This window comes from Papio anubis, chromosome 3 (genome assembly GCF_008728515.1).
Source record: "Papio anubis isolate 15944 chromosome 3, Panubis1.0, whole genome shotgun sequence".
Lineage (NCBI taxonomy): Eukaryota > Metazoa > Chordata > Mammalia > Primates > Cercopithecidae > Papio > Papio anubis.
The window spans coordinates 69,443,353-69,469,502 of NC_044978.1; the positions used below are offsets into that span (position 1 = coordinate 69,443,353).

At 36.0% G+C, this 26,150-nt stretch overlaps 1 long non-coding RNA gene across 1 annotated transcript in view; it reads right to left on the minus strand.

Moving 5' to 3' along the window:
* LOC108586079 overlaps positions 1 to 26,150 on the minus strand; it is a 125,751-nt gene that overhangs the window by 94,130 nt on the left and 5,471 nt on the right. The window contains exon 2 of the long non-coding RNA XR_001902803.3: positions 14,622 to 14,668. This is a non-coding gene — a long non-coding RNA (uncharacterized LOC108586079). The remainder of the gene's footprint in view (positions 1 to 14,621; positions 14,669 to 26,150) is intronic.

Here is a 26,150-nt window from a genome sequence, read left to right on the forward strand (position 1 = left end):
TGGTACTACCTAGGTTTTCCTCTAGGATTTTTATGGTATTAGGTCTAACATTTAAGTCTCTAATCCATCTTGAATTAATTTTCGTATAAGGAGTAAGGAAAGGATCCAGTTTCAGCTTTCTACTTATGGCTAGCCAATTTTCCCAGCACCATTTATTAAATAGGGAATCCTTTCCCCATTTCTTGTTTCTCTCAGGTTTGTCAAAGATCAGATGGCTGTAGATGTGTGGTATTATTTCTGAGGACTCTGTTCTGTTCCATTGGTCTATATCTCTGTTTTGGTACCAGTACCATGCTGTTTTGGTTACTGTAGCCTTGTAGTATAGTTTGAAGTCAGGTAGCGTGATGCCTCCAGCTTTGTTCTTTTGACTTAGGATTGTCTTGGAGATGCGGGCTCTTTTTTGGTTCCATATGAACTTTAAAGCAGTTTTTTCCAATTCTGTGAAGAAACTCATTGGTAGCTTGATGGGGATGGCATTGAATCTATAAATTACCTTGGGCAGTATGGCCATTTTCACGATATTGATTCTTCCTATCCATGAGCATGGTATGTTCTTCCATTTGTTTGTGTCCTCTTTTATTTCACTGAGCAGTGGTTTGTAGTTCTCCTTGAAGAGGTCCTTTACATCCCTTGTAAGTTGGATTCCTAGGTATTTGATTCTCTTTGAAGCAATTGTGAATGGAAGTTCATTCATGATTTGGCTCTGTGTTTGTCTGTTATTGGTGTATAAGAATGCTTGTGATTTTTGCACATTAATTTTGTATCCTGAGACTTTGCTGAAGTTGCTTATCAGCTTAAGGAGATTTTGGGCTGAGACAATGGGGTTTTCTAAATATACAATCATGTCATCTGCAAACAGGGACAATTTGACTTCTTCTTTTCCTAACTGAATACCCCTGATTTCTTTCTCTTGCCTAATTGCCCTAGCCAGAACTTCCAACACTATGTTGAATAGGAGTGGTGAGAGAGGGCATCCCTGTCTTGTGCCAGTTTTCAAAGGGAATTTTTCCAGTTTTTGCCCATTCAGTATGATATTGGCTGTGGGTTTGTCATAAATAGCTCTTATTATTTTGAGGTACGTTCCATCAATACCGAATTTATTGAGCGTTTTTAGCATGAAGGGCTGTTGAATTTTGTCAAAAGCCTTTTCTGCATCTATTGAGATAATCATGTGGTTCTTGTCTTTGGTTCTGTTTATATGCTGGATTATGTTTATTGATTTGCGAATGTTGAACCAGCCTTGCATCCCAGGGATGAAGCCCACTTGATCATGGTGGATAAGCTTTTTGATGTGTTGTTGAATCCGGTTTGCCAGTATTTTATTGAGGATTTTTGCATCGATGTTCATCAGGGATATTGGTCTAAAATTCTCTTTTTTTGTTGTGTCTCTGCCAGGCTTTGGTATCAGGATGATGTTGGCCTCATAAAATGAGTTAGGGAGGATTCCCTCTTTTTCTATTGATTGGAATAGTTTCAGAAGGAATGGTACCAACTCCTCCTTATACCTCTGGTAGAATTCAGCTGTGAATCCATCTGGTCCTGGACTTTTTTTGGTTGGTAGGCTATTAATTATTGCCTCAATTTCAGAGCCTACTATTGGTCTATTCAGGGATTCAACTTCTTCCTGGTTTAGTCTTGGAAGAGTGTAAGTGTCCAGGAAATTATCCATTTCTTCTAGGTTTTCCAGTTTATTTGCGTAGAGGTGTTTATAGTATTCTCTGATGGTAGTTTGTATTTCTGTGGGGTCGGTGGTGATATCCCCTTTATCATTTTTAATTGCGTCGATTTGATTCTTCTCTCTTTTCTTCTTTATTAGTCTTGCTAGTGGTCTGTCAATTTTGTTGATCTTTTCAAAAAACCAACTCCTGGATTCATTGATTTTTTGGAGGGTTTTTTGTGTCTCTATCTCCTTCAGTTCTGCTCTGATCTTAGTTATTTCTTGCCTTCTGCTAGCTTTGGAATGTGTTTGCTCTTGCTTCTCTAGTTCTTTTAATTGCGATGTTAGAGTGTCAATTTTTGATCTTTCCTGCTTTCTCTTGTGGGCATTTAGTGCTATAAATTTCCCTCTGCACACTGCTTTAAATGTGTCCCAGAGATTCTGGTATGTTGTATCTTTGTTCTCATTGGTTTCAAAGAACATCTTTATTTCTGCCTTCATTTCGTTATGTACCCAGTAGTCATTCAGGAGCAGGTTGTTCAGTTTCCATGTAGTTGAGCGGTTTTGATTGAGTTTCTTAGTCCTGAGTTCTAGTTTGATTGCACTGTGGTCTGAGAGACAGTTTGTTATAATTTCTGTTCTTGTACATTTGCTGAGGAGTGCTTTACTTCCAATTATATGGTCAATTTTGGAGTAAGTACGATGTGGTGCTGAGAAGAATGTATATTCTGTTGATTTGGGGTGGAGAGTTCTATAGATGTCTATTAGGTCTGCTTGCTGCAGAGATGAGTTCAATTCCTGGACATCCTTGTTAACTTTCTGTCTCGTTGATCTGTCTAATGTTGACAGTGGAGTGTTGAAGTCTCCCATTATTATTGTATGGGAGTCTAAGTCTCTTTGTAAGTCTCTAAGGACTTGCTTTATGAATCTGGGTGCTCCTGTATTGGGTGCATATATATTTAGGATAGTTAGCTCTTCCTGTTGAATTGATCCCTTTAATGGCCTTCTTTGTCTCTTTTGATCTTTGATGGTTTAAAGTCTGTTTTATCAGAGACTAGGATTGCAACCCCTGCTTTTTTTTGTTCTCCATTTGCTTGGTAGATCTTCCTCCATCCCTTTATTTTGAGCCTATGTGTGTCTTGCATGTGAGATGGGTCTCCTGAATACAGCAAACTGATGGGTCTTCACTCTTTATCCAGTTTGCCACTCTGTCTTTTAATTGGACCGTCTATTTACATTTAAGGTTACTATTGTTATGTGTGAACTTGATCTTGTCATTATGATATTAACTGGTTATTTTGCTTGTTAGTTGATGCGGTTTCTTCCTAGCATTGATGGTCTTTACATTTTGGCATGTTTTTGCAATGGCTGGTACTGGTGGTTCCTTTCCATGTTTAGTGCTTCCTTCAGGGTCTCTTGTAAGGCAGGCCTGGTGGTGACATAATCTCCAAGCATTTGCTTATCTGTAAAGGATTTTATTTCTCCTTCACTTACGAAACTTAATTTGGCTGGATATGAAATTCTGGGTTGAAAATTCTTTTCTTTAAGAATGTTGAATATTGGCCCTCACTCTCTTCTGGCTTGTAGAGTTTCTGCCGAGAGATCTGCTGTGAGTCTGATGGGCTTCCCTTTGTGTATAACCCGACCTTTCTCTCTGGCTGCCCTTAACAGTTTTTCCTTCATTTCAACTTTGGTGAATCTGACAATTACGTGTCTTGGAGTTGCTCTTCTCGAGTATCTTTGTGGCATTCTCTGTATTTCCTGAATTTGAATGTTGGCCTGCCTTACTAGGTTGGGGAAGTTCTCCTGGATGATATCCTGAAGAGTGTTTTCCAACTTGGTTCCATTTTCCCCCTCACTTTCAGGCATCCAATCAGCATAGATTTGGCCTTTTCACATAATCCCATACTTCTTGAAGGCTTTGTTCATTTCTTTTTCTCTTTTTTCTTTAGGTTTCTCTTCTCTCTTCATTTCATTCATTTGGTCTTCAATCGCTGATACTCTTTCTTCCAGTTAATCGAGTTAGTTACTGAAGCTTGTGCATTTGTCACGTATTTCTCGTGTCATGGTTTTTATCTCTGTCAGTTTGTTTATGGCCTTCTCTGCATTGATTATTCTAGATATCCATTCTTCCATACTTTTTTCAAGATTTTTAGTTTCTTTGTGCTGGGTACGTAAATCCTCCTTTAGCCTTGAGAAGTTTGATGGACTGAAGCCTTCTTCTCTCAACTCGTCAAAGTCATTCTCCATCCAGCTTTGATCCATTACTGGCAATGAGCTGTGTTCCTTTGGAGGGGGAGATGTGCTCTGATTTTTTGAATTTCCAGCTTTTCTGCCCTGCTTTTTCCCCATCTTTGTGGTTTTATCTGCCTTTGGTCTTTGATTATGGTGATGTACTGATGGGGTTTTGGTGTGGGTGTCCTTCTTGTTTGTTAGTTTTCCTTCTAACAGTCAGGACCCTCAGCTGTAGGTCTGTTAGAGATTGCTTGAGGTCCAGTTCAGACCCTGTTTGCCTGGGTATCAGCAGCAGAGGCTGCAGAAGATAGAATATTGCTGAACAGTGAGTGTACCTGTCTGATTCTTGCTTTGGAAGCTTCCTCTCAGGGGTGTACTCCACCATGTGAGGTGTGGGGTGTCAGTCTGCCCCTAGTGGGGGATGTCTCCCAGTTAGGCTACTCAGGGGTCAGGGACCCACTTGAGCAGGCAGTCTGTCCGTTCTCAGATCTCAACCTCCGTGTTGGGAGATCCACTGCTCTCTTCAAAGCTGTCAGACAGGGTCGTTTGCATCTGCAGAGGTTTCTGCTGCTTTTTTTTGTTTGTTTGTTTGTTTAGCTGTGCCCTGTCCCCAGAGGTGGAGTCTACAGAGACAGGCAGGCCTCCTTCAGCTGCTGTGGGCTCCACCCAGTTCGAGCTTCCCAGCGGCTTTGTTTACCTACTTAAGCCTCAGCAATGGCGGGCGCCCCTCCCTCAGACTTGCTGCTGCCTTGCTGTTAGATTGTAGACTGCTGTGCTAGCAATGAGGGAGGCTCCGCGGGCGTGGGACCCTCCCGGCCAGGTGTGGGATATAATATCCTGGTGTTCCGTTTGCTAAGACCCTTGGTAAAGCGCAGTATTGGGGTGGGAGTTACCCAATTTTCCAGGTGTTGTGTGTCTCAGTTCCCCTGGCTAGGAAAAGGGATTCCCTTCCCCCTTGCGCTTCCCAGGTGAGGTGATGCCTCGCCCTGCTTCAGCTCTCGCTGGTCGGGCTGCAGCAGCTGACCAGCACCAGTTGTCTGGCACTCCCTAGTGAGATGAACCCGGTACCTCAGTTAAAATGCAGAAATCATCCGTCTTCTGTGTTGCTGGCGCTGGGAGCTGGAGACGGGAGCTGTTCCTATTCAGCCATCCAAAATATTATTTTCTTCTACTGAAATCCTGCATCTGTCTCTGGATTGGTTCAAGGTTTAAGATGGGGAAGAAAGGGATAGATCCCCACTAAACTCCAACATCTTGGTAGATATACAAGGAATCTTGAGAAATAAATAAGAAATTGACCAGGTGGGTAGGTTTTAGCGGGCAAAATCACATGGGAAATTATAGTATTTTGATCCAGGGCTGAGGGCTTCAGTGTGATAACCTATGTGGGCTTTCAACCCTGAGTGAGGCACGGAATCAGGCAGATAATTTAAGACTTTGGGCTGCTTTGGTTGACCTTGCGGTGTGGCTGAGACAGAGAGTGGGTGTTTCCAGGCATTGCTGGGTGGAATATTTGCAGCTTTCATTGTGTCTCTGAGCCAAGACTTCAGGTTTTTATCACAAAATCCAAAGGCAGAACTGTGGCAAGGCATTAAGATGTGGCTACTAACTGGGCCTTGTCCACTCCTGGGATGTAATGTCACCTGCTCTGTCTGGGACACTCAGGTGTATAGTTGCTGTTTTGTGGGGAAGCCCTACACAGTTGCAGAATGAGTTTGGGAGGGGGACATTTATAGAGGAGAAATATGTGTCTTTTCACATGGTCCACTCAAATCAAAGAGATTTTCAGTAGCAGATATCAATGTATCCCAGAGGAGTTATGTTGTCTACACATTTTTTTAAAAAACGATAAACAAGGTGAGTAAAACAGAGGAAGTTATGAAGTGTTTTGATGATGGCTGTGACAACCTAAAGCATCTGAAAGAACCATCTGGGCCCTCAGTGCTTATTCCCCTCATTCCAAAAAACACATCAGTACATGCAGGAAAAGAGATGAGAAAGAAGAAATTTTGTAATTCCAGGCCCTGAAATTAATTTGCCTTAATCAATGTTTACATCAGAGTTTAAGGAAGACATTAGATAGTTAATGGATTATGGATGAGAAAAAAAAAGTGAAAGCAAGGAATAATGACTGATTTTCAAAGCCTATTTTCAGATGAAGATTATTTATCTGCCTGGGAAAATCTCACAAAGTCATAGAAAGCCACTTTTTTAAGGAAGAGGAAATGTGTTGTCATTTCATAGAGTATAACTTCCTCAGTCCTAAAAATAAATGAGTAGCTGACCCTATAAAAAGAGAAGTTTGAGAACTTTTATGAACAATATGATGATTTTAAGATTGTAGCTCTGGATGATGACAAATTGGAGGGTTTCATTCACATAGACAGAGTGAACTCGAGTTACTTGAGCAATCAGTTACACAAAGTTTTGAATGACTGATACAAAGAAAAGGCAGCAAATTGTGTAACGCTGAATACTCCTTAAGCTTCTCAGGATAAAATTGTCTGCCAGTAAATGAGATTGATGAGTTGGAGGAGGTAGAGATAATTCCCATAGTTCTAAAAGAAGCAAAAGCAAATTGATTAAGAATCCATTTGCAGTGCATGCTCACATTTATATAACCATCTTTAGTTTATTCAGCATCAACCAAAGCCTAACAAATCCAAAAATCTGAAACAGGAATATCTCTCAATGGTTTGCCAAAGGAAGAACTCAATGCAAATCAAATTGAATATGTGGAGGTGATTAATGGCAAGGATCTGCATAGGTATTAAACTCACATTCTAAAAATGAAAGCAAAGAAAATAAAAGAGCAAGAAAGCAAGTTGTAAAAGAGCACAAGAGAATGGAGAAGAAAGCTAACAAATGAACCTTCAAACTAGAGAAAAGAAGGCACGAAAATGAACTGCTGAACCTGAAGAAGAATGTTGAGGGTCTAAAGTTATCACAATGGGACATTTAGAAAAAGGCGCATTCCCCATTAGGAACTCCTCATTATGTTCAATTATGAATCAGAACATTTTTACTGCCATTTTTTACTAATGGGTATTGAAAAAGAAAGTATAGTATTTTAATTAATTCTTTACCAAGGTTTTCCTGCTAATCCTCTTGTACATATTGTCATACTTTTTATTTTAATTTCTGTATTAATGTTATTTTAATGTTTAATTTTCAATGTTGACATTAAAATTAATGTTATAACCTTAATTAGAATGTAAGCTAAGCTTACATTAGCTCTTAAATAATTTGATTTAATGAAAATAAAATATCTGGACAAATTAATAAAAAATATTTTCAGAACTTGAAAAAAAAAATCCAAAGGTAACAGAGCTCCAGAAGGGCGAGAGTACTAACATGTAGAGTGCTAGCTTTACATTCTTAATGCAGGCCTTTGATAAGCAGCGGTAGATCAGCTATTCCAAATCATTTTTCTTCTTATTCTGTTTTAAACCATATTCACAGCCAAAGAAGAATATGTGAAAGGGCTCACTTCTGGAATCATGTAGCTTTGTCTATGGCTTCAAGAGCTACCCCTTCATCACCATATCACAAGTTATCTTTGATACACAAATTCTCATAATAGTTTTTGATATTAAAGACCTAAACTTTTATTTCACCAAGATAATGGTGATATTTTAACAATGAGAAAATAAAAACGGAGAAGGCTCTTATTATAAAGAGAATATATCTTTTCTTTTAAGGTAGAGAAACAACTTTGAAAATAAGGCAACCTAACGTGTAAGAAAGCAATCTAACAGCATTGTTCCTAGACCATTCTGACTCTAGACATCAGGGATACTCTAGAAATTAAGAAGGAATGGGAGAGATTTGAAATTATGCTAGAGTATTATTAGCAGAACAGGAGCAGTTTGAAAATAATAACAAAGAAAGGAGGACAGTATCATAAAACAGAGAGTACTAGAAGAACGGTTGAGATCTTAAAAAAACAGATGAGACATAGGTGAAAAAGGGAAATTAAATGATCAGAGGCCAGGCTAGATAGATATAAAAGGCAAAAAAGAGATGCACCCAAGTATAACAGCTACTACTCTTAATGAGTTTATTAAATGAAAGCAGTGATGGTTTATCAGTATTATCAGATCAGACAGTGAGATTTATGCCCAAAGACGTCTAATAAAGAGTGGCAATATATTTAAGAGCAGACTGAAATAACTACCTAAGGAATCAAGATGCAAAAAACAATGGAGAAATGTGCTCTTAGTATACCTATCAGTGCTCTACAGATTGTATTCAGAAAGACTGGAAATAGGTACTGAGGTACTATAAGAAAGACCACTGTAAGACATTTCAAGTACTGTTCGGTGAGTTACATGGTAACGTAGTTACTGTAAGTGGGATTCAGTTCTTATCTGTGTCCTGAGGAAGAGATACACAATATTTATGAAATTAGAATTCTAAGAAAGTATAGGGAAGGTAAGACATTCTAAAACCATATAAATATTAGCTATTATCTTGCTATGACTACTACTACATTACAGTTACTATTACTTCTATTGCTGCTGCTATAAAATGGTGACATGAAAAAAAAAATGATAGACTTAGTCTGGTTCTGTCTGGATGATGAAGTAGAACAGGATTTGTATGATACCTTTGGTCAACCTAGAACTATTTTATATCTTTTATTATGAGAAGACTGACAGAACAGAATCTAGAAAAGAATGTTAGAAAAACACATGTCTGGGCCCCAAAGACAAAAACTCAGATTCAGCAAACAGCACTATCTCTGCATGACATAAAAAAAGAAACAAAATAAACAAGTTACTTCATTAAAAATTCAACTGACCTTCCGAAAAGGATTATAGGAAAATAGAAAGTCAAACATTGGTGGTATAGTCTACTATTCAAGTCCTGGCACATTTAAAAAGTAGTATGTTGAGTCAGAGATAATGATTTTAATATGCCCTAAGGGAATGTCTTCAAAAACCCCTAGAGTAGCTCTGCACTATGAATCAGCTGTGGTAGTCAGCCTCAAACATACCCCATTGATCCCTGTTTTGTGATATTCGCATCTTTGTATAGTCCCCTTCCACAATGCATATGAGTTGGTTGGTGTGACCAACAGAAGATAGCAAAGGTAATGATATGTCACTTTGAAGGCTAGGTCAGAGAAGGCGCTGTGATCTTCTCTTTGCTTTCTCTTGAATCACTTCCCTGGACGGAAGCCAGCTGCCATCTTGTGTGAACAATCAAGGTATCCCGTAAAAAGTCTAATGTGGCAAGGAACTGAAACCTATCAAAGCCAGTGAGGATCCAACAGGTCCCACTAACAACCATGCCAGTGAGCCATCTTGGAAGTGAAATCCCTGGTCCCTATCAGTCAGATGACTGCAGTCACTCTCTCACACACACACATGCAAAGACTAAAGAAAAAGTTTATCTCTGAAGTATTATGGCCACAGAAGGTTTTTGTTTTCTCTATAATTTTCTAAAATTGGCATTGTTTTAAAATTTAAGAGAAGGCAGAGGAGAAACAGACACAGAAAGTATACATTGCTGATATGGTTTGGCTGTGTCCCCACACAAATCTCATCTTGAATTCCCACATGTTGTGGGAGATACCAGTGGGAGGTAATTGAAACATGGGGGCAGGTCTTTCCCATACTGTTCTCATGATAGTGAATAAGTCTCATGGGATCTGATGGTTCTATAAGGGGGAGTTTCCCTGCACACGCTCTCTTTTTGCCTGCTGCTATCCATGTAAGACATGACTTGCTCCTCCTTGACTTCTGCCATTATTGTAAGGGCTCCCAGCCACGTGGAACTGAGAGTCCATTAAAACCTCTTTTTCTTCCCAGTATCAGGTATGTCTTTATCAGCAGCAAGAAAACAGACTAATATAACTGCCAAGAAACTGACTTGAACAAAGAGTCAGAAATGGAACCATTTTGCAGCTGAGTGAGATTGGAATTGCCCAAAAAGCAGACTTTAATATTAAGACTTGATGCAAGTGGATCCTGGAACGAGCAGTAGAAAAGAGGAGACAAGGAAAGAAGGAAAGGCAACACGGGCTGTGGTAAAGATTTTTTATCAGTGTGTGTAACTGGGATTCAAGTCCACTAGAGACTCCTGGGGGACCCATTCAAGGGAGAAAACAGTTGAGCAATTTCTCATTGGATGAGAGCTATTACCAGTGGTATTTACGACACTTACAGCAATCCTGCAGTCAATGTACATGTGGTAAGAAGTGTATAGGAATGCAGACTACTGGAGAAAGATGGTCACACATACCAACAGACTCTGCTGGTCTGTCACATCAGCAGAGGATATATGTAGTAGACATTGGCCAATGACATTGGAAACACAGACTGGGATTGTTTTGTGTCTCTGAATTCCTAAATAAAGAGCCTGGATTCTATTTTATAAGCACTGAAAGAAATAAATGATTGACTTAATTTTTTATTATGCAGAATTTCAAATGTAAACATATGAGATTGTGAAGAAAAGTATACTGAACTTCCATGTACCCATCATCTAGTCCCAATAAACAACAATTCTGGCCTATCTTACCTTATCTATACTCCTATCCGTATTCTCCCATTCCATATTACTTGAATCAAATTCCAGACTTACATCAATTATTCATAAATATTTCAGTATGTATATATAAAAATAAGGACCTCTTTTTAAATACAATACCACTTTCTTTTTTGGGTTTTTGTTGTTGTTTTGTTTGTTTGTTTGTTTGTTTTGAGATGGAGTCTCACTTACTCTGTTGCCCAGGCTGGAGTGCAGCGGCAAGATCCCGGCTCACTGCAACCTCTGCCTCCTGGGTTCAAGCAATTCTCCTGCTCCAGCCTTCCAAGTAGCTGGGATTACAGGCATGCACCACCATGCCCAGCTAATTTTGTATATTTAGTAGAAACAGGGTTTCACTATGTTAGCCAGGCTGATCTCAAACTCCCGACCTCAAGTGATCCGCCTGCCTTGGCTTCCCAAAGTGCTAGGATTACATGCATGAGTCACCACACCCAGCCCCATACCACTTTCAAACCTAAAAACATTAGTAATAATTCCTTAATACCATCAAATATCCAAGCAATATTCAAATTATCCATTGACAAAGTTTTAAAGAGAATTGTGTGATTTAAAAAATGATTGAGAAAGGTTACTCTCCCATCGTGCACAGGATGGATTAAAGTCAAGAGGGCCAAAATACAGAAGGGGCAGTGTAAAGGCCACAACAACAGGAGAGAAATGAAATGAGACAGCCACGGTGTGAGCTAATGTAACTGGGATGAAGACATGGACCCTGAGAGACATGACAGGCAGGGAAAGCAAATATGAAGGAACACAAAAGTAGGAAGAGCAAAAATTCTGCTGGGACACACAGGCAAGCACAAGGGATTATTGGTTTAGTATGGGAAATGACAAATTTAGTCACGGACCTATTAAGTTTAATAGGATGGACGTCTGGTGGAAGTATATAGGTAATACCTCAAAGATGCAGAACCACAGTTTGAGGGAAAGACTGACATTCAAGATTTCAACTTGAGAATCACAAAGGTTATGACTAATTGAAAGTTTGTAAAAAAAAAAAAAAAGTAAAGGCAAGACAGAACTTCGTGCTTTCCTTAAAGAACTTGAAATTAAAGCAAAAAAAAAGTGAAAGAAGGCAAGAATGAAGTAGTCAAGGAAGTGAGAAAAAATACAACAAGCACTGAGATTTATCAAAGTAGCCAATTTCAAGAAGGATGAAGAAACTCATAAAAGGTGCAGGGAAATATTCTGGAGAATCTAAAGTCCATCAAATGCTCAGTAGTATTCATTTATATTCAGATATTCAGCAACTATTACAGAGTTCCTATTATGTGTGAAACACTGTCCTAGGTCCCGGATATACGATGGTGAAAAGAGCAGGCTCAAACCCTTCCTTCTTAGAGTTTACAGCGTAATGAGGGAGGCAGACATTAGTCAGTTGATGGTGCAAATAAATAACTATAAACCAAACTGAGTGCAACAAGGGGAAATCCAATGTGGCAGAGATGAGAATGCACAACAGAGGAACCTGATCTCTTCTGGGACAGTAGCAGAAGGCGAAGGATGGTTTCCTTGGGCGGCAGAGCGAGACTCCGTCTCAAAAAAAAAAAAAAAAAAAAGAGACGTTGAATGTACTAGATAGCCACAGCCTCTAGTACTGCTATTTGACCTGTGAGTAAAGAATGACATCATTGTTTTTGTCATTCAAAAAAGAGGTCTGGTAGAGGAAATAACCAGACCTCAATTCTAAAAGAAAAGGGATTTTTACAAAGTTCTTATAATCAGTTAACTGTTGCAACACTTTGTACAAATGTTTACTAACGAAAGGAAACATCATCAAAGGCAATATGTGAGAACATTCTAAATTATTTTTAACAATGTCTGACATATTATATGAGTGTCATAAAAGAAAATGTGTATTTTGGCTTTAGTTTCTGGTAATATACTGTTACCACTGAAACAAACCTTTTTTTTTTTTTTTTTTAATTGAAATCAGTATTTTGGTTCTCAAGCTCAAGCAAAGGTTTTGTTTGGAAATTCGTTTCTTTTGTACTTAACAGGAGGACAGAAATCTAGAATAGTGGAGCACCATGCCAAAATAAATCACTAATCAAACTTTTATTTTTTCCTATGCTGTTTACATCTGCGTAATTAATATACAAAAACTTACCTCCAGAAAGTCACAAAGCAAAGGTTTTAAGAGCTAGCCCATCTAATAAATAATAAACTTTAAATTCAATTAATCTAAAACTTAAGAAATCAGGATCAGAGACTTAAGCAGTGCTTGAATATTTTATCAAGTAACTTCAATGAAAAGTAAACTCTTAAAATATCCTTCAGAATGTGCTTCAGATTATCTTATTATGATTGAAATATTACAATTTATTTTTTTTTTAAGCAAAAGTTAGGCACCTTTCAGAAATCTTCCTTAAGAAATAGGCTAGGTTCAAAAGTCTGAAAATTGATTTATATAGTTTTAGATTTCACAATGCAACTAATCTGTAACAGACTATCACTGGTTGAGATTCACTGTAATATTAAAGAATATCCACAATCAACTGAAAAAGTTATTAAAATACTCCTTCCTTCTATAATTACATATTTGTGTAAAGCCAGATTTTACTTTAAACAAAATACCATATTGCCTCCAATTGAATGCAGAAGCAGGTAAGAGAATCCAGCTGTCTTCTATTAAGCCTTATATTAAAGGCATTTACAAAAATGTAAAACAGTGCCACTCTTCTCACTATATATGTGTGTGTGTGTGTGTATATATACACACATATATATACTTGTTTGTTTTGTTTTGTTTCAGAAAACTATATTACATATGTTAACATGTAATATGTTTTCATGGTTTTTAAATGATTTAGTAAATATTTTAAAAATGTTTCTGCTTCAATTTCTAATATGATAAATACCAATAAAACCTGCATAAACAAAGTTATTTGCAAAGGTCTTCAATAATTGTTAACAGTGTAGAAGGGTCCTAAGATCCTGCAGAGGTATAATTTCTGTTTACCATGTTTGCAGTTCGTCTTGGATCATTCCTGGGATCCTTTAAGCATAACATACCCCTTGCAGTTTACAATTATTACACTGTAACTTCCAGAGGGGTTTATATCAACACCATGAACAAATTAGTAATGCCAAGGAAAGAACAGGATATTTGCTCTGGCAGGTTTTTACAGATTCAAGAGGATAGGAAAAAATTATTGTCAACATTTATTATAAAATTTTTGTGAAAACAATATATCACCTATACTGGGATTGTCATATATGTTTTTGAAAATGAAAATAGCTGTACTCTACCGAATTATAAAGTAATCATTAAAAATTTAAGCCTGTATAATACAATAAAGAAGGTTCTACAGATCACTCAAGTCTATACACTGTCCAAAACATAGTAATGTATTGGTATGTTTTCTTTCAGACTTTATTTTTTCATATTATGGGGGGGGGGGGTGTGTGTTTGTGTCTGTAAAGAAGAAATAACCCAAGTATAAACTTAGCCACAAGAGCATCATGATAAAACAAATTTCAGTTTGAAAATCTCTGCATTCTGAAAATCACTGATATCTGAGTTAGAAAGCTATCATAAGAGCCTAAGTGTTAATGTTATTAAATCAAATGTAAACTGCCTTACATGCTATACAATTAAATTTGCTTTAAAATTAAATTAAGTTTTAAATCTAAAATGTAGCTGAGTAACAGATCTAGACATCAAACTGTTTTCTAGTTAAAAACTTTAAGACTGTAAATATGCTGAAGCCATTCTACTGACCATATTAAAATGCTCTTACAAATTAGAATAAGGAAAAGTGAATTGTCACAGTGCTTTTTGGTATTTTCGTATGACTAAGAATGTATGTATTTTTCAAATCTTGTATGAACATCTAATTATCTCACTGAATATCTACTTTATCTATCAATTTAGCTTTAAAATCTCACTTAAAAAGTAATGTAATCCTATACACTTACCAATATTTAAGTTGTGCGAAAAAGTAAGAAGTAATTAGCATCAAATGTTTCTTAAATTAGAGATCATCTGTTTTTAATTCTTCCTCAGATGTCTTATCACCCTTCACTATGGAAAATATTAAATTTCCATAGATTCAGCAGATTGAAACAATTTTTAGAAGGAGACAAAAACTGACAGAACTGACCATAGGCAATAAAGTCAAAATGATAAAATCCAAAATATGTGGTGAATGCTTTTTTTCTCACCTACCTTGCAAATGTTTCAATTTGGTGCTTTTGATTATGTAATCTGCTCTCCTAAAAAAGGAAATAGGTATTTATGTAGCCTCCTGAAGTGTTTTATGCATTCAGGTATCACTGACAAGTTCCAGCAATGAGATTTTGAACGATTATCTAAAATAATTTATTGAGGCTCAGGGTTTTTAAGTTATACTATATTGAAAATTATTTCATTATATTTCAATTTATCTTAGATCAAATGAGTTTTGAGCAAAATAAAGTCAATCTATTATTTTGACTTAATATACATTGTTTATAAAATTTAATTTTATATATTTTTTCCTGGTTTCAGAGTTATCTCACACACTGCCCATTAACACAAATTACAAGTATGAACTGAACAGGCATCAGATAGGAAGAAAGGCACTTATAAACTAATGTAAAAGTAATCCAAATAACAAATATGAGAATCATATTAACTTGTCATATTTTCAGTTCAAACAATGCTACTGTAATAATTAAGTTATTGTTATTAAGGAGCATACTGAATATATATGAAAGCACCTACTCAAAATATATAAATTCATTTTAGATTTTATCAAAAGCATAGTTAATTCAAATGGACATAAATATTTTAGACTGCAAATAGTTCCATTTATATGCATATAGATGTTCTCACAGGCTATATGAAGTCCCCACCATGTTCATTTGAAGATAAATATATACAGCATTTACTTCAGTTCACAAAGTGTGGGCATAAAACAATCTACAGAAGCTTTTTATAGGGTTTAAAAGAGTTCTAATCACCCATGCCAACTGCAGTCTTCTCTCAACACAAAACTTCTTTTGAAATCAAGCATTCATTTGCTAAAACAAGGCATCTGCTGTTAAGGAGATTGATTATCCTGGGGCCTGACCTAATTGGGAGATTAGATATGGTTCTCTACGCTGGATGGCATGGCTTACAGAAAAAAAAAAATGAGACTGAAAAAAGAGCAAACTTCTTTCAGCCTCCAATGCCCTTTATTTAATTCTAATTTTCTTTAAATAGAAACAAACAGAATTACAAATGTTAGGTTGGTGAAATTAGTGTGTTTTGAGTTACAAATTCATTGAGCTCACCAGGTCATTTCTTTAGTAACAGATACATATTTGTTCTCATTACATAAGTCAAACATTGCCAAATAAATGACTTTTGTCATATCCCACTGAGTGAAGATGACTACATAATAGGTATACACACACACACACACACACACAGACACACAAATCTGGTCTTTTGCTAATGGCATCATTCCAGTGTTTTCTGTTGCCATTTAGGTATTGGTTCTTTTTCCCTAAACATAGACATCACCTCATTGCTGTGGCTAATTGCATTTTTCTTCCTAGCCTTTGACAACCAGACCTTTGTTAATGCTATTCACCAATATATCAGACTCAGGTCATCCATCCAAAACATGACAAAAGACCCAGATGCTCATGTAAATTGCACTCCCCAAAAGTACTGCCCTCTTCCTCAGGGCAGATACAGATTCATGACCCCCTCCCATTTTTGTTCACTCCCTTTGTTTTCACTTAATCTGTCATGCTTGAAAAAAGTGGTTATTTATAGACTGTAAGAAACATTATGCATTTTTACATTATATGTAAACATTATGCATTTTTACATTATAAATCAACTTGATTATGAAGATATAATTTTCTATACAAAATTGTAAAACAGCCTGCTTCAGTTGAACTTCAAAATGAGTCCCTTTTCAGAATGAAGACTTCCTTCTATTCACTTTTTTCACCCTTTCTTGAACTCTTGAGTTAAAACCAAGTTTGATTGCCCTCTTTCACTGAGGAAAAAAGGAAGAAAAAACTTTCAAATAGAAGTGTTCAAGCAGAAGTGCAGGATTGAATCATTAATAAAATATTTCATTTATAATGAAAAAGTCAATTTTACTTGATGCTTATTATTGCCTTCAGTAAAATTTGCATTAAGCATCAATTACTCAGAATTTCTACTTTCTAAAGCCTTAAGTAACTTTTTTAAGTAACGTAAAAATAATTTCAAGATACTTTCAAGAAACTACTATAATAATGCTTTCAAAGGAAGCTTATTATAGATTAAATGGCTTCAGGAACATACTATGTTTGTATAAATATAGCCATATTCCAGAATCAAGATTTCTTTCTATTCATTCTTCATCTTTTATATATTTTCACCTATATATTTTAATATTCACCATTTTTGGAAACTAAGTCACTACAAAAGATGGCAGAAACAGATAATTAAACAGAAAAACAATTTATCCAGATAGAAACAAGCACTAATATTTTGATATTTTAGGAAAAGCACCAAGATCAAACTAACATATAAATTTCTGACCTTAATTTTAAAGACTTTCAAATTTAATTAAAATTGAGTGAAAACTTAGTAAAATGGTAAGAAACTTACAGGGTTACAAGTGCTACTATCCTTATCTTCCACTCACAAGTACAACCACACTGAATTTAATATGCTCACCTGTTAGTCATAATACCAAAAAAATCAGAAATATCTTATTGAGCTTATTAATAGGATAGCATAAAACATTAATACGACTAAAGCTTAGCAAATATTATGGAATATATCAGTAACATTAGGAAATGAATGACACACAGCATTATCAGTTTATTGGAATTCTCTATTGTGAAGTTGAAGTGTGCAGGTCTACGCTGAATAACTTCAGAACAGAAAGCAAGAAAGTTCACACAAAAAAAGAGCACAGAAAAACAGAGGAGGTCAAGAAAGGACGGGAGCTAAAGAGAAGACTGAAAATTTGGCAGAATTAAAGGACTAAAAATCATCAGACACGGAAGATACATAAAACGGTGAAACTAATGAATCTATGACAATGAGGCAAAACTAGAGATTTTCCTGGCAATTTTAGCACTTTCTGGAGTTTAAATAGTGAAGATAATTAAAATAGTGAAGTCTTAAGTGCCTCCACCTGGACTGTCACTATAGCTTTCCAATCTGTACTTCACCTCTGCTACAGTAATGTTACTAAAACACAACTTTATATTGTCCCCAGGGTAATTCCATAAAAACGTTTAGCATCTCTCTAACGTCTCCTGAGAAAAGTCCAAACTTTTAGCCTGTCACACAAGGCTCTCTAGAAAAACAACCCAGATACAATCTGATTACGTGAAGACTCTGTCCCGGGGAAAAAGTGTGCTAATTTGATGCTTCCACATTTTGTCCCATAGATTTTAAGTTCTGTGCCTGTGACATCCTCTCTCTACACATCTATACTTATAAAGGTATTTATCCCCACCTTTACTTTATTGTCCAGACTGGATTTTAATCATCTCCATTAAACCTTCTCTAATTGCCACCCATCTTTGCCTGCCTAAGTTCTAAGTACTCTTCAAGTTCTAAGTACTCTTCAAAATCTTTATAACATATACTATACCTAACACTGTGGAAAATGTTTATAACTCTTCCAAGTTTTACGTCCTCCAAGAAACACTTCTTTTGCTATGTTTGAAATCGTTTGGCAATTACTGCATACATTCACTTGTTTCTCATCCTGTACCTTCTCATGTGCAGCTATTTTTGTGTATTGATTCCCCAACTAGATTCCCAACTAGATTTTTCCTCTTGCATCCATACAGCACCACACTGTAAGATAAATAGTACTCAATAAGTATCTATTTAGGAAAATAAATATTCATTTATTTCTCCTTCATTGACTTCTCATCACACTCCTCAAAGTGGCTGCTTTAAAAATCTTTCCAACTCTTGGCCAGGCGCAGTGGCTCACCCAGCACTTTGGGAGGCCAAGGCGGGCAGATCACGAGGTCAGGAGATCGAGACCAACTTGGCTAATACGGTGAAACCCCATCTCTACTAAAAAATACAAAAAATTAGCCAGGCGTGGTGGCGGGTGCCTGTAGTCCCAGGTACTCAGAAGGCTGAGGCAGGAGAATGGCATGAACCCGGGAGGCGGAACTTGCAGTGAACCGAGATCTCGCCACTACACTCCAGTCTGGGTGACAGAGCAAGACTCTGTCTCAAAAAAAAAAAAAAAAAAACAATTCCAACTCTTTTCACTTATGTGACATTATCTTTCCCCTCTTCCACTTCCCTATCTCACCTCCTCCTCCTCTGAGAAGCTAAAGATTATCCTTTACATGCATTTCAAGAAAAATGAGAATTTATCTGCATCCTCACCTCTCCCTTCTTCCTTGTTTTCAATTTCCAAGAGGGAATTGTCTCTTCTAAGGTTTATTCTCTACTTGGGTCCTTGATGCCATTGCTTTCTGTGGCCTCAGATGCCTGGCTCTATTAGTTAGGCCTTTCCAACTTTCAACTTCAGTATTTATATTTCTTCTGGCTCTCTTTACTCTAAATATCCTAAATAAAAAAATTCCCAAGATCCAGCAATTGCTTCTGTGGTTTCTCCACTTTCCATTTCTCTTGCAAACCTTTGACTTCTATCTTCTTAGCCTTACTTCCAAACTCCTTGTAAACGACTTTTATACCCTACCATGTGAACCAAATTGTCTCCTCTTAGTTCACCAAAAAATCTTTCAAGTACAAAATCTGTGACTCTTCCTGGGTCACTCTTATTTGTGCTGAATTATTTACTAAACTACTAAAATAGTACCTTTCTACCTAACCCAAATTTACTAATAGGTTCTGACATTCCTCTCACAATTTGCCTCCTACTTCTCCATTTCTTCTGAGTTTCCTTCACTGCCTCTTCTTCCTCAATGTGTCATTTTACTAGCTATTACCTCAAAAAAAAATTTTTGTTTTTTTGCCTGGCCTAAAACCACTTGAAGGAAAACTAATCCAATGCCACAAACTTATCTATATCATCTCCACGTATAACAGTTCCACCATGATCCCCCAAAACCCAGGCTGTTCTTCGGAGTACATCCAAACACATCTCAATACATTTTTTAAATGCCTCTCAAATTTGTCATCTTTTTACATTCCTGCTGTATTGCATATTCTCATTTCCTTTTGCCTGAGCTATCAATGTTGGCAAAACAAACAGTAGGCTATTTCAACTGCCATTCTATCCCTTGGCCAAAGCATTTGTTTAATGCCTCCTCTTAGTTCACTGAAGATCTTTTAAGTACAAAATTGACAAGATCTTTTAAGCACAAAATTTTTAAAAAATTTCTGTCTTTGCAGCCCTAATCCAGGTACCCCTTTTGGCCATCCACTCTTAGCCCGATGAGCTAGTATTGTACCCTGGATCCCTCTTGTTTCTTTTCCTCCAGTTTTGGACTCTTTTCCTCAACTTTTGGATTCTTTTCCTTGTTCCAATTCTGTGACTTTCTAGCCATTCATCTCCTTTGGTTTCCATTGCCGAATGGGTCTCAGGAGTTACACAGCAAGGATGGAGGAACGATAAGGACCCGCTATAGTTTGCGGGTCCAAATTAGAGTATCTAAAATATAGTCAGATCTTCTACGCTTCCAGGATTCATATTCTGGTATCGTCTAGATTGCTTGGATTTGACTCCAGTTCTCCTAGCTGGGTGACTTTGGCTAAATCATTCAACTTCCTTCTGTAACTTAGTTTCCTTAGCTATAAAATTCAGGTAATAGTAGTATCTAACTCTTGAGCTAATGAGGGATTAAATAAAATGATTCTTGTAAAGCACATAGAAATGTGCCTGGCAGATAGTATGTGGTTAATAATGTTGGCTATCATTATTGTATCTTATATAAGAGTTTCTGTCTCATCTGTGCCTTAAGTTGTATTATCTAAAGAATCCTTCAGTTATGCTAAACTAAACATGTACCAACCCAGGAACGGTGCATGGAAAAGTGGGTGAAAAGCTGTCTTATTAACAACAACAGTAACAATAATAATAATACAACAATAACATATTAGCATTAAGCCAAAGTTTCATTTAAATTATCTCATGTAATACTCAGAAAAATTATATGTGACAAGTACTACTGTTACATCCATTTTACAGATAAGGAAAATAACTCCCATATAATTCTTCTTAAATTGTCCAGATCGTCTGCTTCTAAAAAGTTTCTCTGGAACATGCTAGGCTGACATCTTTTTTTTTTTTTTTTTTGGCATATCTGCATGTGATGTCTGCTGTTGGTAGATTTCTTGGAGATTCCTGCTTCTTTTAGACAAGACCATGACACTCTCTCATTATGCAACTGTAATAAAGTTTTTTTTTTTTTTTAATGTGATCTAAGTGTACTTTTATGACAGAATTTGTTGAAACTCTTAAGATGGCTTTTATTCTGTGCCTTGGGCAGTGTTAAATAGATGGGGTTCAAGAGTCTGGAGCACTCCTTCCCAATAAGAATGTATTTTCCTTACAGGATTTTTCTGGTAAAGTCCATTATAAAGAATGATAGCTCAGGCCAGGCACAGCGGCTTACACTTCTAATCCCAGCACTTTGGGAGGCCAACGTGGGTGAATCACTTGAGGCCAGGAGTGCAAGACCAATGAAACCTTGCCTCTACTAAAAAATACAAAAATTAGCTGGGTGTGATGGTGCATGCCTGTAACCCCAGCTACTCAGGAGGCTGAGGAAGAAGGATCATGTGAACTCGAGAGGTGATGGTTGCAGTGAGCCGAGATGGTGCCACTGCACTCCAGTCTGGGTGAAAGAGCGAGACTCTGTCTCAAAAAGAAAAGAAAAGAAAAGAATGATACCTCAAATTTCCACACAGGCATACAGGTCAGCCATCCTAATGAGGTCTATTCCATATTTACCTAGAAGAGAGGACAAGCACGAAACACTACTATTCCCAACTCAGGTGCCTCATCACTCAATCAGTAAGGTTTCTGCAAACATCCTCAAAATCAGTGACTTCCAAAGTGGAATATATGCAAAAAATAATCATTTTGGGGGTACAGGAAAGAATGTTACAACTTCTACTTATCTTTTAACCTCAGAAAATAAGCTTTAATAAAAAAAATGGATTTCAAAAAATGGACTGACATTGCACACTCACACAGTCTCCATGTCGGAAGGTCACATTCTTATTCATATTTAGAAGTTAAAAAAGTTGATCCCACAGAAGTAAAAAGTACAACAGAGAATACTAGAGGCTGGGACGGGTGGGGGAAAGAAAGGACAGAGAGATTTGTTAAAGACAACAAAATTACAGTCAGATCGGAGTAAGTTCTAGTGTTCTATAGCACCTGTAGGATACTATAGTTAATAATAGTTTAAAATAGCCTGAATGGTGATATTGAATGTTAGAAACACAAAAAAATTATAAATGTTTAAGATGATAGATATGGTGATTACCCTGATCTGATCACTATATATCGTACAGACCACAACATCACTATGCACCCTAAAAATATGTACAATTATTATTTGCCAATTTTAAAAATTTAGAAAAAAAGGTAGGCATAGGCCATGATTGGTACCCTGAGGAAATGCAAGTTAACTGTTCCAGATTTACTGGCTCTTTCTCTTTGCAGTACTGTGCTAACAGGAACTTCAGAAAAAATAACATTTTTTCATTCCGTTTTTAAAAAGTCACTTATACTATGGAAGCAGCATGTTTGAATAAACTTTCTTTTTTTTTTGAGACAGAGTCTCGCTCTGTCGCCCAGGCTGGAGTGCAGTGGCACCATCTCAGCTCACTGTAAGCTCTAGCTCCCAAGTTCACGCCATTCTTCTGCCTCAGCCTCCTGAGTAGCTGGGACTACAGGCATCCACCACCACGCCTGGCTAATTTTTTGTATTTTTTTTTTTTACGGGGTTTCACTGTTTTAGCCAGGATGGTCTTGATCTCCTGACCTCGTCATCCGCCTGCCTCAGCCTCCCAAAGTGCTGGGATTACAGGCATGGGCAACCATGCCTGGCCTGGTTAAACTATTTTTTAAAGAAATCTTCTCATCTGAACATTTGAAAAGTTTGGAAACAGAGTTCTCTAAACTATAATTTTTCTAAATTACAAATTAGTTCTAAAACTAACTAAAAGGTAAAACAATGCATTTAATTAGTTCCCAAATTAATATGAAGTTATTGTGTTTTGATATTTTTAAAAAATGGGTTAAAAACTGCTTAAACCATTGTTTTTGAACACATTCATTAAAATTATTAAAATATCATACGTCACTTTTTAATCAGCGTGTAAGAACACCTAATTGGTACCATTAAATTGAAATTTAATAATCCCTTTTCAACAAAAACTTTGCATAATTGCTAATACAGGTAAATAAAAAGAATAAGAAGTCAACAATGTACTTTCTTCCATTTCAACCTTCGTATCTTTGTGATGTACCTTTTTTAGCTCTGCTGGCCAAAAAACACAAACTTCCCAAAACAAACAAAAAAACTATTAAAATAAGCTTAATTATTAGACTTGTAAACTACTCTTTCAAAAATAATTAAACCATGATTTTTAAAAGTAATGAAGCATATTCACTGCAAAAATCTTAACATGGTTAATATTTTAGTGAAAGTAAAATACATGTTCTAATAATATAAAAAGAATTATTTTTAAAGTATTTCTCATCTTTATTAACTTCTAACAACTGGTATGATTTAAACACATATACTATACCTAACACTGTGGAAAATGTTTATAATTTAGAGATAAATAACCTACATTTACATAGGGTATACTCATTACTTTTTCTGTTACTGATAGTACACACTATTTTGGACAACAAGACCTTTGAGAAAGAGAAGAGAAAGGTGCATTCACATTTCCAGAGGGCTTCAAATAATCTCCCTACAAGTTTCAGTCTCCCAGCAGGTACAGGCAAGTGTACTTGGGGCTTAAGTTGAACTATGACCTCCCTTTTCCACACTCCTGATCTTTTTCCTACAGCAGGCAGGCAAGCATTGTAAGTGTGCAATGCTATACCTATAATGTCCTGAAGATGTTCATCTTCAATGTTATGAGTACTTTTGGCTGCTCTTGGGAGTTAAGTATTGTAATTTCTTATTATTTCAATGTAGACTAACTCAATAAGAATCTTATTATTCTTAAAATAATAGCTCAAAATTAATGAATCTTAATGTAAAATTCCAAAAACTAAAAGAACCTATCTTATCGTCTAACTATACAATTAATAACCATACCTTACATTTAAACCTCAAAATTCTGTGAATACATTTAAAAATAACTAAATGCTATGATCTATTGTTCCTCATACTACAGTCTACAAGAATATCCTTGGAAATATTCTTAAATAAAACTTCAAATTTTCTTTTATTTTGTTGATGTAACACAGATTAAGAAAAATATATTATGGATCATCTGAAAGATTACCTTAAAACAGAGAATTGCCATCTATTTGAGTGCAAAAAGTTAGAATCCGTATTTACAACCATATTAGGATTAAGCAATCATGAAAGATACCATTTATTTTTAATCCACTTGATCTCCAAGTTTAAACCAAAAGCTCTGAAGTTCAGTAAGCCTTTTAGTTGTTGTTGGCTGATGTTAAAAGTGTACATTATTCAAGAATAAAAAAAAAATTGCCATATTAAATTTATAAATTGAAAAGTTCGGCACAAATAATGGAATTAATATGCATGACTGATCTGAAACCTGATAAATACGGCTTGACTACCTTATTGTTTGAATGAGCTATAAGGCGAGTTCAAGGCAAGTTATGAGAAAACTGTTCCAGTCAAAAAGCTGAGTTTATCTAAATAGAAAAATACAAACAAATATAAATGATATTTCATGCTTTCAGAAAGTTTTGTCAACCTACAAATGTCTTATAAAATGGTACTGACAAATATTCAAGAAAGACCCAAATTTGTAGTCTATTTATTTTATGTATGGAACTCTTTAAGAAATATTTTCCTACTTACTCAAACAACACCTTAGTTTTATTGAGTTGATAAATTTAGCAGAACTAATTCACCAATATTTACATATTGAATAGTAATAAAAATAACGCCACATACAATGTATTTAGAAGTAACCAGCTAAAATTTACTACAGGCATAACATGACCAAATTTCATAAGTAATTATAAAATCATTTAACTTATTAAATTTATTTCTATTCATTTTAATAGGACTGTGGTTTATTATTGCTTCACAAACGCTTTGTGAACTGTTCTGAGTTCACAACTCACAACTATTCTGAGCTGTTCTGAATTTCAATTATATTTTAAAATATTTTGTGCTGTTAAATCCAGTTGATTGTACCCAGGATTCATATATATTTATACATATACACATACACACATATAGTCTATATAATATATATTCCATATTCAACATATATATGGCCCACATCTATATTCAGTCTCTGAAGATCAAATCTTAATAAATTATCATCTACCTTTCAAATTCTATCTTTCTGTACCTAACTGTGATTGAGATATGAGAAGACTAAGTGACTACATATCACTGACAAAATAAAATTATATCAAAATAAAATCATACTATAACATAATATCACTTTCTGGGAAAAAAAACTACCTGTAATTTTCATAACAATACATTATGGAATTATGTTTTCATAATATTTAGTATTTAACTACAGCTAAAATCTTAACAGCCTACATATGCAACTGAATCATTAAAAATTATTAATTCTGCCAGTATGGATATATACCTGTTGACTTTATTAAGCCATGTCTTATTGATAAAATGTTATTAATCAAATTTGTTGTGCTATTTTTTTGAGTATGCAAACCCAAATTGAAGAAGCCTTAGGAGAAAAGTATGGGACATGAGGGGACTTTAGGAGATGTAGATTATGCACTTTAATTCTTAGGCCCATGAAAAAAATCTACAAAATAAACCCTAAGTAATCAAAGCAGAAAATTACTGAATTATTGCCCTCACATAAAATGAAAAATAATCTCTATGATACAACAGAATAACCCTAAGTTTTATGACAGATTTGTTAAAAACGTAAATTCTCAAACTGACATAATCAAATGCACATGTGCAAAAATATTTTTTCAAAATTTGTTCTTATTAAAATTATCAAATTATCATAAAAATAAGTATCCCTTACTGTTTTATAAAATTTAAAAGAAACTGCTCTGTTTCAAGATGTTGGCCTCAGGAATAAAATAACTTCCATTTAATTTAAAAAAAAAAAACTCTGTAAGTTTATGAGAATAATAACATACTTTAAAAAATGTTTTCTAGGCCGGGCGCGGTGGCTCAAGCCTGTAATCCCAGCACTTTGGGAGGCCGAGACGGGCGGATCACGAGGTCAGGAGATCGAGACCATCCTGGCTAACACGGTGAAACCCCATCTCTACTAAAAAAATACAAAAAAACTAGCTGGGCGAAGTGGCGAGCGCCTGTGGTCCCAGCTACTCGGGAGGCTGAGGCAGGAGAATGGCGTAAACCCGGGAGGCGGAGCTTGCAGTGAGCTGAGATCCGGCCACTGCACTCCAGCCTGGGCGACAGAGCCAGACTCAGTCTCAAAAAAAAAAAAAAAAAAAAAAAATGTTTTCTAAGTACGAATAAGCAAATTAAATGGTGTATGTGCACACGCGCACACACACACCACACACATATACATGAATCCTCACACAGCATAAGTACCCTTTATCTGAAATGCTTGGGACCAGAAGTGTTTCAGAGTTTG